The sequence below is a fragment of the Budorcas taxicolor genome, chromosome 5 (genome assembly GCF_023091745.1).
Source record: "Budorcas taxicolor isolate Tak-1 chromosome 5, Takin1.1, whole genome shotgun sequence".
In the NCBI taxonomy this organism is placed as follows: domain Eukaryota; kingdom Metazoa; phylum Chordata; class Mammalia; order Artiodactyla; family Bovidae; genus Budorcas; species Budorcas taxicolor.
In genome coordinates, this window is record NC_068914.1 from 19,915,793 (window position 1) to 19,929,744 (window position 13,952).

Here is a 13,952-nt window from a genome sequence, read left to right on the forward strand (position 1 = left end):
GGTGGGAAGTACTGGTGAGTCAGGGGAAATGCCACTGCCTAGAGGATCAGAGAACCTGGGCCGCAGTCCCAGCTCTGCCACTTGCTAACTAACCCTGGGCTTTGGACAAGCATTGGACCACACAAGTCTGTGTTCTCATCTGAAAAATGGGTATGAAGACTATCATTTCTGCCCTGTTCACCCAAGGGTTTTTGCAAGGCTTTAGTGAGATAAGGACAGTGGAAACACTATGAACCTGAAAGCATGGGGCCCTGGGGTGTGTCTTACACAGGCAGAACACCAAAGGAAATTTCAGACCTGCTCAGGGGGATGGGCAGTGCACCCAGTGGGATTTATCTTCAGAATGATCATCAGGAAAACTGAAAGTTGGAGCAGGAGGGATTTTGAAGAGATTTTTAAGTCAAATTCCTCCTCATCAATTTTCCTAACAGTGGAAAGGTGACCACTGTAACTCCCCATCAGGAAAAATGAGGCAAAAAAGTTCTTGGAGGACCCCTTCCTGCTCTCAGCTGGCAAAGTCTCATACTAAATCTTCAGGGAGCCCTATCGGAGGCTGTCACCCCAAACCCTCAGACATGTCTGGGACTGCATTGCCCCATCACCCTGGGATTCACAATAGTGTTCTAACTGGCCCCTTTCAGCCTGTTCTTCCTACCAGAGTTGACCAAGCAAAATCTAATAAGGACAAGCTGGTTCTCTGTGCCCTGAGAGTAAAAGCCACAACCCTAATCACAGTCCACACAGCCTAGCTGAGCTCACTTCTCACTCCCCCCACTTCCTCACTCTGCTTTAACTGCACTGGGCCCCTCACTGCCAAACACTAGGGGCCTTTGCACAGGCTGTTCCCACTCCCTGGAATGCGCTTTCTCCTGATCTCCAAATGGCACTACGGCTCCCTCCCTCACCTCCTTCTCATCTTTGCTCACTTCTCACCTGCTCAGTGAGGCCTTCGGGGTCTTCTTGTTTAAATACAGAAAATTCTCTCCCTGAAACTCTCAATCCCAATTTCCTGATTTATTTCTCCTTTGTACTGACAAGTATTAAATGTACTACATTTTTTGTTTTCTCTTTTAACTGTTTGTCTTCCCCACAAGAACATAAGCTCCATGCTAGGAGGAATTTTTCAACTGTTTAAGGCATCCCCAGCACCAGAACAGCCCTGACATTAAGGAAGCACAACAGGCATTTACAATCAATGTCTGTTGAACAGATGCAAGCCAGGCTTCCCAGTAGATCCCCGCTTGGGTTTGAGTCCAGCGCTGTCTACCCAGCATTCTGCCTGTCCAATGATTCTGGAATTCCAGGCCACACATTCCCAAGAGCAGATACACTGGACTTCTCCACAGAGCAGGAGGCAGTGTGGGAGAGGAGTCAGAAGCCATGGTGCTGTCAGTGAAGGTCTAAGTAAAGGAAATGAGGGATAATACAGACAAGATATAGGCAAGATACGCCATGAGCACAGCCACCCTAGAGTCAACATCCTGAACACCAAGGAGGTGGTGGCTCCTCCAGTTACTCCTGGTCTACCTCCAGCTTAAAATGGCATTATACAATGTGCCCTCAAAGTAGATCTCCTCAACAGCCTTCTAAAGAGCGCCAAGACTGTTCTGGGCAAAGGGAAGTGCCTGCTTCTCCTAAGCTCTGCAAGTGGCAGGGATGCCAAAAGTCAAACAGACCAAACTTACTTACTTGGAAACATCGGGTAACAGAGGGTTACCGGGAAGCCATCTCCTCCGGTCCAGGGCTCTGCTGTATGTCACTGCTAAGTGCCGTTCTCCTTAGTTTGAAAGGATAATCTGGGATTACTGATACCTACTCCCCAGGTCTAAAAGGAATGCCTTCCCAGCACACACAGGCCAAGAGGTGCTAAAGGCATTGAGAAACTTGGCCATGAACTGCTTATTAACAAGTTGGCCATGTCGGGAAAACCATGAGTGAAATGATGTCATCCAAATCACTCAGCTGGATAAATTTTTTAATTTAAATTTAAAAAGTTAGGAGACACACACACAAGGCCCTCTATAGGAAAATGAGGACCACAAGAAATAAAATCTACTTTTGATAGAAAAATATTAACCCAAGTTATTTGGTCAGTTCATGCTCCAAAACCCAGGACATGGTGAAATTATTGTTCAAGGCCAGCCTAAGCCCTGCGGGTCCTCTGAGAACAAGGGCAAGAAGTTTTAAAGAGCCAAATCTTCCCCTTCCTTATTAGTGCACTTACAAGGTATTACTCAACTCTAACCCTGAACAATGGCACCCCAATCCAGTACTCTTGCCTGGAAAATCCCGTGGACGGAGGAGCCTGGTAGGCTCAGTTCACGGGGTGGTGAAGAGTTGGACATGACGGAGCGACTTCACTTTCACTTTTCACTTTCTTGCATTGGAGGAGGAAATGGCAACCCACTCCAGTGTTCTTGCCTGGAGAATCCCAGGGATGGGGGAGCCTCGTGGGCTGCCGTCTATGGAATCGCACAGAGTCGGACACAACTGAAGCGACTTAGCAGCAGCAGCAACCCTGAACCAGACACAGAACCCAGAGATCTTTCAGCCCTAGAGTCAGGGTTGATGGTTAAAGAAGAACCCCACATCATCAGAGCCCAGGCAGGGCGTGTAATCAATATGCAAGGACACGGTGTGCCTCGGGCAACAGAAGTGGCGTTTTATCCTCTATCTTGGTGAAAACTGTAATTTGCATGTTGTCACTGAACCAACAAGATAACACCTTAATATTTTCAGGATTGATTCCACATACTTTTGAGACTTCTGTGTTTCAGTATTTTTGTTTGTTTGTTTAGATAAAAAAGCAACATCTAACCACCATCCTAGGCTGTCCCCCCTCCTTCCTATCTGACGCTATGCTTCTGGGTTCAGGTACCCTGCTTTGGAAACCATCCCCAAAACACCAAGCTGTTGTAGGCCTGCATTCTGAGCAGAATTGACCCCAGCCCTCTTTGTAAAGGCAGTCAGTGGCTTCTTCTATTTTTATAAGCTCTCCAGAGCACCGGGACCCACTCCAGAACGGCCTTCCTGGCAGGAAACAAAACTTTCTTTGGTCTGATCTCCCTCCTGTTACAAAAGATCACATTTTCCTTGCGAGTCAGCCTTGCAGCATTTCCAGACCACTAAAGCCATAAAAAGCTACTGCAGCTTTCTAGTGCAGACCCAAACCTCTGAGCTCCTGCACCACTGTGTACTGAGCCATCACAGGCTCATCTCTCCTGGTCCAGCCAGGGGTGCTGCCACCTCAGTCCTTCCAGAAGCCACCGGGTAGCCCCTGAGGTGGCACTACACACAGCACAAGCAGATCTAGGCTCCTTATTCAAGGGTTGCAGGAGCAGCAGGCATGGGGAGAGGCTGACATACCCTTCCCAGGAACTTCATGATTTCCAAATGATATTTACATCTCTGAGAACATTAGTTTATGTTTCCCTGTGAGTATAAAATTAACTGTCAATGCTAGTGTGCAATCCCATCCCCTTTTCTCTGCTAATTATAGTCTCTCTTTGGGCACCCAGCCACTCAGCTCCAGCACAGGAAGCAAATGGCCCATCTGTCAAGCAGGACAGCTTCAGCTAAAATTGGCTGGGGGTGAGGGGCACACGGCCATGCCCATTTGGGGCCAGAGAAGGAAAGAGTCCATGGGCCAGGCTAAGAGCCCCAGATTTTGCCACAAGCCACGTGGCATCTTCAAAAGGCTGCATGGGAGCCTGTTGCCCACTGTGAACCAGGCCTGAAGTCCCCTCTGAGCCCTGCAGCCTGGGAACTGTCTTCCTCCTCTGCAAGCTGAGGCCCAGCTTCATGCTGCTGCTGGCAAGCATGTGAGGCCTTCCAGCACCTGCACTGCCTCCCCCTTCAGGAAGCATCTGGTTCCGGCTGGCTCACTCCCAGCTGGGGCAGGTCTGCACTCAGAGGGGACCCACAAGGCCTACCCTTACCCCCAAAGGCACATGCCAGGCACCTACTGTGTCCCAGACCCTGATGGTCACAAGGGGTCACAAGACTGTACATGGGCTAAGTCTGGGGGAAGACAGGTTGAGAGTCTTGAAATGATCTCTATGGCCTGATGGATGGGATTCAGGGATCTCTGAACTGGGGATGGAGAAAAAAGCCAAACTTTACTATCATTATCCTTCAACTGAAATGTTCCTGGCACAAAAAAAGAGGAAGAATCTCAGATCTAGGGGAAGCATGCTGAATCTCTCCCATGGGGAAGACTCTGGGAATTTGAACAAAATTGTGGGGGCGAAAGGAAATTTCAGAAAATCAGGATGAGCTTCCTGGAGGAGCCAGTGTTTTCTTGAAGTCTCCAATAACTGATCCACATTGGAACCACCTAAGGGGCGCTCAAAGGCTGCAAGGCTCTATATGGCCCAAACAAAGCACTTTTGTAAAGTCTGAGCTTAAAAGGATAAACTCCAAGGCCTGAAAGAGATTTTAAATAAGGTGGGGCTAGCAGGGCCCCTGCATCCATCCAGGAAGTCCTGGACCTCATACCCACCAGCCCTTTGGTCCCAGACTGATCCTGCCTGGCCCAGGGCCGAGCCCACCCTGCAGGTGTGTGCTCCTGCTCAGCACACTCTACCAGTGTCTGTCCTGCACAGATTGGGGCTGGATGGAGGTAAAATAAGAGATGGGAGTTGGCATTCTGGGCCTTCATTTATTAGTTCAGAGGCTTTGGCCATGTCACTTTGCCTCTCTGAGCCTCACTTTTCACTTGTAAAATAGTAATGCCCGCTCCCATGTACAGAGTGATTATGTGGCACCAACAGCCTACAAAGTGCCATACCAGCATCTCCCTGACTGTCACACACCCTGGCACATCTAAGAAACAGCTAATTGCTTTTAAAGACCAGACTCAGTGAGGTTAAGTGACACAGAGCTTATAAGAGGCGGAGTCAGGATGCACAGCCCAAACTTGTCTGCCTGCCACTAAATCTACCAGACAGGCCTTTCACTTTGATCTGGGAGAGAATGGGTCCGAAATGTCTCTGCAAAATACAAAGGTGCCGGTAGCAGAGCAGTGCTCCCAACAGAATCTTCTATGATGGTGGTAACATCCAGTGTGGTCAGTCACTAGCCATATGGAACTAGCAAGCTCTTGAAACACGGCTTGTGTGCCTGAAAAGCTGAATTTTTCATTTTGTTGTTATTGGTTAGTTGCTAAGTCGTGTCCAACTCTTTTGTGACTCCACGGACTGTAGCCTCCCGGGATCCTCTGTCCATGAGATTTTTCAGGCAAGAATACTGGAGTGGATTGCCATTTCCTTCTCCAGGAGATCTTCCCAACCCCGGGACTGAACCTGTGTCTCCTGCATTGGCAGGCAGATTCTGTACCACTGAGTCAGCAGGGAAGCCCAAATTTTTTATTTTACTTCATTTAAGATAGTTTAGATGTGACAGGGGTAGTTGGTGGCCACTTGGATGCTGCCCCTTACCATTCCTGCCTTGCTCCTTTCTGATGGTAGAGACCATCCTTATCAAAGAGTCATGTGCCCTAATCATCCTACCACTGGCTAGAGGAAGTTTATATTCAATGACTTTCATCCAAGAGAAAGTAATCTCTTCTCTCACTTTCCCCAAGAAAGCTCAGCTCCTGCCACCCCACTTCTCTTGCCACTACGAACAGCAGGACAGACCAGATCCAGAGCTCCCAACCCAAACTGATCTAGGGCTCATTCTGTCTCCCAGGAGAGTGCCAGACCCACCTCCAGAAGGACAGGGCAGTATTCTAAGCTCTGGGACCCTGGACTTGGTGCCATTGGCCTGGTCCCAGTGCTAAATTCAGGCAGTCTGTGCTGGAGGAATACGGTTCCTCTCAAGCCCAAGACAAAGCCAGCCCTGGAGGAAGCAGCAGCAGACAGCCGCTGCCAGCAAAAGAGCCGGTCCCTGGTCTTCGTCACCGATACTCTGCTGTCAACTCTGCCTTGACCCTGAACTTCTTCTTAAAAAACAAAACAAAAAAAGCTTGACATCCATGCAGAGAACTTGGTTAACTGCAACCCTTGGTCCATGACATTCTCTGACAATCTGCTTTTGTTTGGAATGCAACAGGCACCACTTATTAACTAGGCCTCTTGTCCCCATGGATCTGCTACAACTTTTCTGTATACACTGAGGTTCTACACATGCCTAGGTCTCTTTCTGGCTCCCAGTCTCTCCCATCAGTCAGTCTGTCTCTAAACAAACCTCCCTTCGGTAGTGACTGCAGTTTTATAATACCACTGTGGCATCTGCAAGGCCACGCCCCTCCTTCCTGCCTTCTTTGGAAGCATCCTGGATATTCTTAGACCTTGACTCTTGTGTACGTATTTCAGAATCATCTTATCAAGTTCCTTGAAAAAATCTCCTGAGGTTTGACTGGAATCACACTGGATCTATAGATCCCTTGGGAGAAAATCGACACCTTTACCAGGCTTTCCTGCCCATAGGCATGGTTTATTCCTTCTTTATTTACATCATCTTTATCATGACCTCTCTAACAACAGTGGTCTCCACCTCCCTCAAGCTTTCCCATGGCTGTCTAGACAGATTCGGGGAGAAACTTCTGGAAGTATTTCCCAGGCTCGGCTCTCCAGCTCGGCCCGGGGTGGGAAACACGGCCTTCTCTCTAAGAAGCAAAGTGGACTTAACACCCTGTTTTGCTTACCCTCCTGTCACCAACAGTTACAAACACTCATTCCTGCATGATAAATTAGGAGTCTGGGATTAACATATACACACTTGTGCATTGTGCACGTGCTAAGTTACTTCAGTCACGTCCAACTCTTTGCAGCTCTATGGATCGCAGCCCACCAGGCTCCTCTGTCCATGGGATTCTCCAGGCACTGGAGAATCTGGACACTGGAGTGGGCTGCCATGCCCTCCTCCAGGGGATCTTCCTGACCCAGGAATTGAACCTGTGTCTCTCACGTCTCCTGCACTGGCAGGAGGGTTCTTTACTGGAAGTGTCTGTGGGAAGACTGCATATACACATTACTATACGTAAAACAGATAATCAACATGGACCCACTATAGCACAAGGAACTCTACTCAATATTCTTAAATAACTTATAATGGAAAAGAATCTGAAAAAGAATGAATATATGTGTATATATACATCTCACTGAATCACTTTGCTGTACACCTGAAACTAACACAAGACTGTAAATCAACTATACTCTGATATAAAATAAAAATTAAATTAAAAAGATAAAAGACCCACACACATATCTGTTCTCTATATTGTTAAGTTTTTTTGGAGGTCTGCCTTGTCCCTTTCTCTCTCTAAATGATCTTCCACATTCCTATAATAATAATGATAATAAAAAGACTCCCACAAGCACGCAGCACATTCCAGGCTGTGAAAGAGCTAAGCTGGGAGGTTTGCAAGCCCCAGCTACTCAACCCAGCAGAAGCAGAGTGGAATGTCTAATCACAAACAAATATAAACTAATGAAACACTGGAGGTTAAGATCTGATGGAGCCCGGACTCTCTCTGAGAAGCGTTCAGGGGCAGGCAGATGGAGAATGGTATAACAAACAGCTGGGGAAAATATTCTGAAACAAGAGGGCCTGGCAGTCTCTTCCTTCTGGGAAATCAGAGCAGGTCCATTGGAGCTAAGCCTGCACAGGATTTTGACCTCACACTACTGGACGCTCCACCAACACAGGGACCAGCCGCCAGGCCTATCAGAGGAATGAATGTGAGAAACGCTATTGCTTTAGATGCCTATAAACCCAAAGAAGAAGCTAATGATCCCGCTCCAGAGTACTCTGAGGCTTCAAGATTAAATGACTTACAGTCCTGAAAACTTGCATTAAAAAGAGAATCGAGGTGCTCAGAAAGATAGGTGTCTTATGTTATTGAGACCTGAGGCAGACCTAATTCATTACGGTGAATAAGAGCAGATTTCCCAGAGGAACCTCCATTTAAAAATAATACTAACAAGATGACTTATCTGGTTAATCTGAAAAGAGAAACAGCCAAGGGGCAAAGAAGAGCCAAGAACACATCACCTCTACCCAACAGACACTTCTCCCTGGTTTTCCTTTTCCCTTCCCTCTCTGGATCCCCCTCCTCTCCACCGTCCACAGGTCAGCACCAGGAAAGTCAGAGCCCACCTCCCGGCGCTGTATTACCGTGGCACCTGGGTGATTATCTCCCCAGATCTCAGCCCAGGGGCAGTGCCTCCTGCTGGGGTACACTCAGGAGTACATTCTGTGCCAGACCACTGCTGGTCCCCATTCCTTGGTCCTCTGTCCCAGATGGCACAGGTTCCTCGCTCACAGCTGCAGGACGCAGGCAGGAGTGAGTCAGATGGCCCAAGTCTCCTTTTCACTCAGACATTTTAAAAGCAGCCACAGGCTCACGGAGGTGACAAGTGGACTTTGTCCTCAACAATGGCCTCCAGTTCAGGTCCCAGAATCCACACCTGCCCACCAGGAACTGGGCCAGGCATCCCCCATTCTTCCCTGAGACAGCACAGGATTTACCCCTGGGGACCCAAAGATCCCCCACTCCAAAGGCTTATGACTCCAAAGAGGTCAAAGGGAAAAAGGGGGAAAGAGGCAGCATTATACATTACAAAGAGCGCTGAGGGTTGGGGGAGGCAAATGAGAGGAGAGCCCTAAACTTTAATCCCAATTCTGTCACTAATTCCCATGTGACCTTGGGCAAGTCCCTTCCCCTCTCTGGGCCTCAATTTCCCTGCTCAAAAAGGGAGATGTTTGGCCACAAGCCCTAGGATCCCTTCATAGCTCCAGGAACCCATGGAAACCCATGCCCAGACAGCCCTTGCAAGAACCCCAGCCATCAGCAGGCCATGGTAGTCCAAAGTCTTTTCCGCTACTGAGTCCTTCTCCATGGGTCCGCCCTTGCTTTCCCACCTGGCCAGGAGATGTCACACTTCTGCATGAGTAGGTCCTACAGGGAACAGATATCCTTCCCACTCCAGCCTGATCAAGGCATACGACTCCGGCACTGCCTCCCACAGCAGCCACGGAAAGGAGACCAAGTGTTTTTGGAAATAGCAAAAATGAAAGGGGCTAACACCCATCCTCCAAAGTTTAGCTCAAAGACTCCTCTCCTGGGAAGACTTCCTGGATCACTCCAGCTATAGAAATCTCTCTCCACTTATGATCACCTATGAAACCACCAATGGGAAGCCCTCATTGTACTGTTATTTCCAGTGCTAACTATGCCCATTGAACAAATTATTCCAGCTATTTACTACCTACTGCATACAGAGCATGGTAGCAGAACCCAGCAACACACCTGCCACACCATCTTTGACTTAACAACCTCACAGTCTGCATATATAATACAAATGCATTAGTCCCAGAAGTCCACAGGAAGTTTAGCTTAGCTCCCAGACCATGTTATCCCCATAGAAACCATATGAAAAGTGATTAGAGCCCAAGCCAGTTCACAATGGCCTAATGAACCACAGTGCCCCTGAAACAAGATACCAGGCAAAATTCCCCAGCACCCAGCGGGCGCTCAATAAACATTACTTCTGAGTGAAGGTGAAGCACTGTTGTCACCCTGACATTTCAAGACTCAAATCCGATGCCGGAAACCATGCCCCCTTTAGAGGCACTTTGGTCCAAGGATAAATCAGAAGAAAGGAAGTCCCTATTCTGAATTCCAAGGCATCACTCACTGATTCAACACATATTTTAGAAAGTGCCTCCTAGTATGTACCAGGCACTGGACACAAAAAGGTAAGATCTAGTTTCTGTCCTCAAGAAGCTCAGTCTGGTAAGACATATCTGTATACCAACAAATGCAACAGAAATGGGGACACTGAGGTAGAGGTAACTGAGTGTGCAGAAGAGCTAGATACGAGGAGACGCTAAATCACGGGCAATACCAGGGAGATCAAGGAAGGTGTCCTGGGAGAGGTGAGTTCAAACTGAGTTCCATTCGATGAATGTAATGGACAAGCAAGAATTTCTGAAATGGACAAGGAATTTTAGATGCCCATGAAGGTGCCACGAGGAAAGCAGGTCGGCATAGTTAGAACCGAGAAGAGGCAGACAGGGGATGGAGGAGGACAGGGAAGAGCTCAGAAGTCAGACCACCATGGCAAAGTCTCTCAGCCTAAACCAAGAAGTTCATTCATTTGTTTGATCTTTCTTTACTGAGAGGTTGTGTAAGCCAGTGATTCTCCAAGTTTTTGGTCTCAGGATTCATTTTTACTCTTACAAACTTCTGAGGGCCCTAGAGTTTTTGTTTTGGGTGATTATATCTATCGATCATTTACTATATAAGAAATTAAAAGACCTACTTTAAATATTTATTGCAGCCATGAAATTAAAAGACCCTTAATCCTTGGAAAGAAAGTTATGACCAACCTAGATAGCATATTCAAAAGCAGAGACATTACTTTGACAACAAAGGTCCATCTAGTCAAGACTATGGTTTTTCCAGTAGTTATGTATGGATGTGAGAGTTGGACTTGAAGAAAGCTGAGCATTGAAGAATTGATGCTTTTGAACTGCGGTGTTGGAGAAGACTCTTGAGAGTCCCTTGGACTACAAGGAGATCCAACCAGTCCATTCTAAAGGAGATCAGTCCTGGGTGTTCTTTGGAAGGACTGATGCTAAAGCTGAAACTCCAATACTTTGGGCACCTCATGCAAAGAGTTGACTCATTGGAAAAGACTCTGATGCTGGGAGGGATTGGGGGCAGGAGGAGAAGAGGACGACAGAGGATGAGATGGCTGGATGGCATCAGCAACTCGATGGATGTGAGTTTGGGTGAACTCCAGGAGTTGGTGATGGACAGGGAGGCCTGGCATACTACGGTTCATGGTGTCGCAAAGAGTCGGACATGACTGAGTGACTGAACTGAACTGAACTGAATTTAGAAATAATAATAATAGATTTACATGTTAACATAAATAGCATATTTTTTGTTAAAAATTTTCCCAAAAAATTGTGAGAGGAAGGGTAGCATGGGCTTTACATTTTTGCAAATGTAAATATCTGGCTGATGAGATGAGCTGGTAGATTCTTTTTTTTTTTGAGCTGGTAGATTCTTGAAGCTGCCCCTCACTCAATTTGCTGCCACATCACCATCATACATCCTTGAAATTCCCCTAGGCAATCTTGAGAGGATGACAGCAGGAAAGCAAATAGCATCCTAGTATTACCAAGAAAATGATTTTGACTTCACAGATCCCCTGAAAAGGCTCCACCCACCAAGGATTCCTGGAGCATACTTTGGGAGCAGCTAAGAACAGGGTGCGGAGGGCTTCCCTGCTGGTCCAGTGGTTAAGACTTCACCTTCCAGTGCAGGGGGTGTGGGGGTGTGGGCCTGAGCCCTGGTTGAGGAGCTAAGATCCCATACGTATCTTGGCCAAAAAAACCAAAACATAAGACAGAAGCAATAATGTAACAAATTTAATAAAGACTTTAAAAATGCTCCACATAAAAAAAAAAAAAGGAATGGGGTGTGGGATGGGGAGTTGGGCCCAGCTAGCAGTTAACCAACCAAACACAAGTGTCTCGGCTATGGGGGAGCTCATGTTCCAGTTGGGGAGAAATAAATAAACAAAAAGTATATGGTATGTCTTGGTTATGAGGGCTATGAAGGCAGAAACAGGAAAGGAGGCCAGGAAGGCTGATGGAGGGGGCTGGCATTTTCAATACCACAGCCAGGGAGAGTGATATTGGAGTGAAGACGTGAAGGGGTAGGGGGCTCTCTACCATCCACACGGATACACAGGTCAACATCCAAGCAGCTACCAAGACCTTGGAATGTGCCCATGTGTTCAGAGAATAGCTGCTCCAGCCCAGTGGTGGGGAGAACGGAGGGGAGAAGGGGAGAGGGCAGCGGTGTGGGAGCAGGCGGAACCTTTGCAGCTATGGAGAGGACTCTGACTTTTGCTCTGCGTGGGTGAAAGGCACTCCAAGTTTGCAGAGGAGTGATCTGATCTGACTTTGATTTTTAAATGAGTTACTCTGAAACTGCTGTGCTGAGAACTGGGGGATGGAGATACGGGATCGGAATGGTCAGGAATCTACTGCAGCAACCTAGATGCTAGGTGATGGTGGCCTGGACAAGGACGGGCATGTGCAGGTAGCAAGAAGCAGGCAGACTGGATATATTCTGAAGGAAAATCACTGACATCATTTAAGCAGGGAGTCCCATGCTCAGATTTGCTTTCAAAAGTTATTTGGTAGACAGAATATTCACACAGCCTCAGGTGTCACCCACAGCTCAGGCATTCGTTATCACGGGGAAATGCATGCTTGCAATGGAGAGGGCTGGGGGTCAAGGCTGGCATGGAGAGCAGCTGAGTGGCTGAGCATCACGCTTCCTATACCTTCCACATACCCTGTGAAGCACTCATACGGGAAATTTACGTTGTTGTTATTCAGTCACTAAGTCATGTTCGACTCTTTGTGACCCCAGGGACTGCAGCACACCAGGCTTCCCTGTCCTTCACTATCTCCCGAAGTTTGCTCAAACTCACGTCCATTGAGTCAGTGATGCCATCCAACCATCTCATCTTCTGTTGCTCCTTTCCCCTCCTGCCCTTAATCTTTCCCAGCATCAGGGTCTTTTCCTTTGAGTCAGCTCTTCACATCAGGTGGCCAAAGTATTGGAGCTTCAGCTTCAGCATCAGTCCTTCCAAAGAATATTCAGGGTTGATTTCCTTTAGGATTGACTGGTTTGATCTCCTTGCTACCTAGGGGACTCTCAAGAGTCTTCTCCAGCACCACAGTTAGAAATGTATGGCCTGAACCTAATTACCAGGAGATCATAAAGTAAATCCAGAACGCTGATATTCTACAGAACAAGGGCCTGGAGGCTTCAAAGGAATCAAAAGCAGTGAAGAGAGTCTAGGTTAGGGGAGATGAAAGAGACACGTCACAGCCGAAACATGTGGACCTAGATTGGGTAAAATATTCACTACAAAAGACATTTGGTGAACAAGGAGGGAAATCTGGATATGGACGGCATAGGTTCTATCTAACGGTAATTTGTTTTCAGATGGACAATGGCAGCATGTGGAAAAATGCCCCTTTTGGAAACCTGCTTGCTGGGGTATGTAAGGCTGTGGTCACAAAAGCTGCAGTCAAAAAAAAAAAGTATTAAGAGAGAAGGGTTTGGGGGAAGAAAGATAGGGAGAGAGATATTAAAACAAGATGCTAATAATAACATACAGGTATTCTTTGAATTCCTCTTTCAAATTTTCTATGGGTTTAAATTTTTTTTTTCAAAGTTCATTTCCCTGTCACGGCTAATTAGGCACTATTGATTTAGTGCTTTCCATCTTACGCAAGAAGCTTCTCCCACTCCAGCCCAACCAGACCCCAGGCAGCCAAGCCAAGGAACAAAGAGGCTCCACCCCACACATCCATACACGCTGCTGCTACTAAGTCGCTTCAGTCGTGTCCAACTCTGTGAGATCCCATAGACGGCAGCCCACCAGGCTCCCCCATCCCTGGGACTCTCCAGGCAAGAACACTGGAGTGGGTTGCCATTTCCTTCTCCAACGCACGAAAGTGAAAAGTGAAAGGGAAGTCGCTCAGTCGTGCCCGACATCGCGACCCCATGGACTGCAGCGTACCAGGCTCCTCCATCCATGGGATTTTCCAGGCAAGAGTACTGGAGTGGGTTGCCATTGCCTTCTCCGATCCATACACGCTGGTTATCTGCAAACAGAGCATCTATGGGGTGTCCCTGCAGACTGTGGGCAGCTGGACCCAGGTCTCATAGCTCTTCAGAACATCGCCCCACAGCACCTGGCACAGGGCCGAGCACGTACCACTGGTGATTGGGGCGGGGTGAAGGGGTGGGACTCAGGGAGTCCAGTGTCTAGGCTCCAGCCACTGAGCAGTGCTCCTTCCAACAGGAAGAGGCAGGAAGAGGGCTTGTGCAGGCAGGGCCGGCAGATCCACATGGATATCCCAGCCCAGCAAGCCTCTCCCTCTCCACTTTCTTTCTTTTTAAAAAA

General features: G+C 47.8%; 1 protein-coding gene across 1 annotated transcript in view; it reads right to left on the reverse strand.

The window, feature by feature from the left end:
* The window catches only part of TSPAN15 (tetraspanin 15), a 56,683-nt gene that overhangs the window by 23,919 nt on the left and 18,812 nt on the right, over nt 1-13,952 (reverse strand). The gene's annotated exons all lie outside the window — the stretch shown is intronic.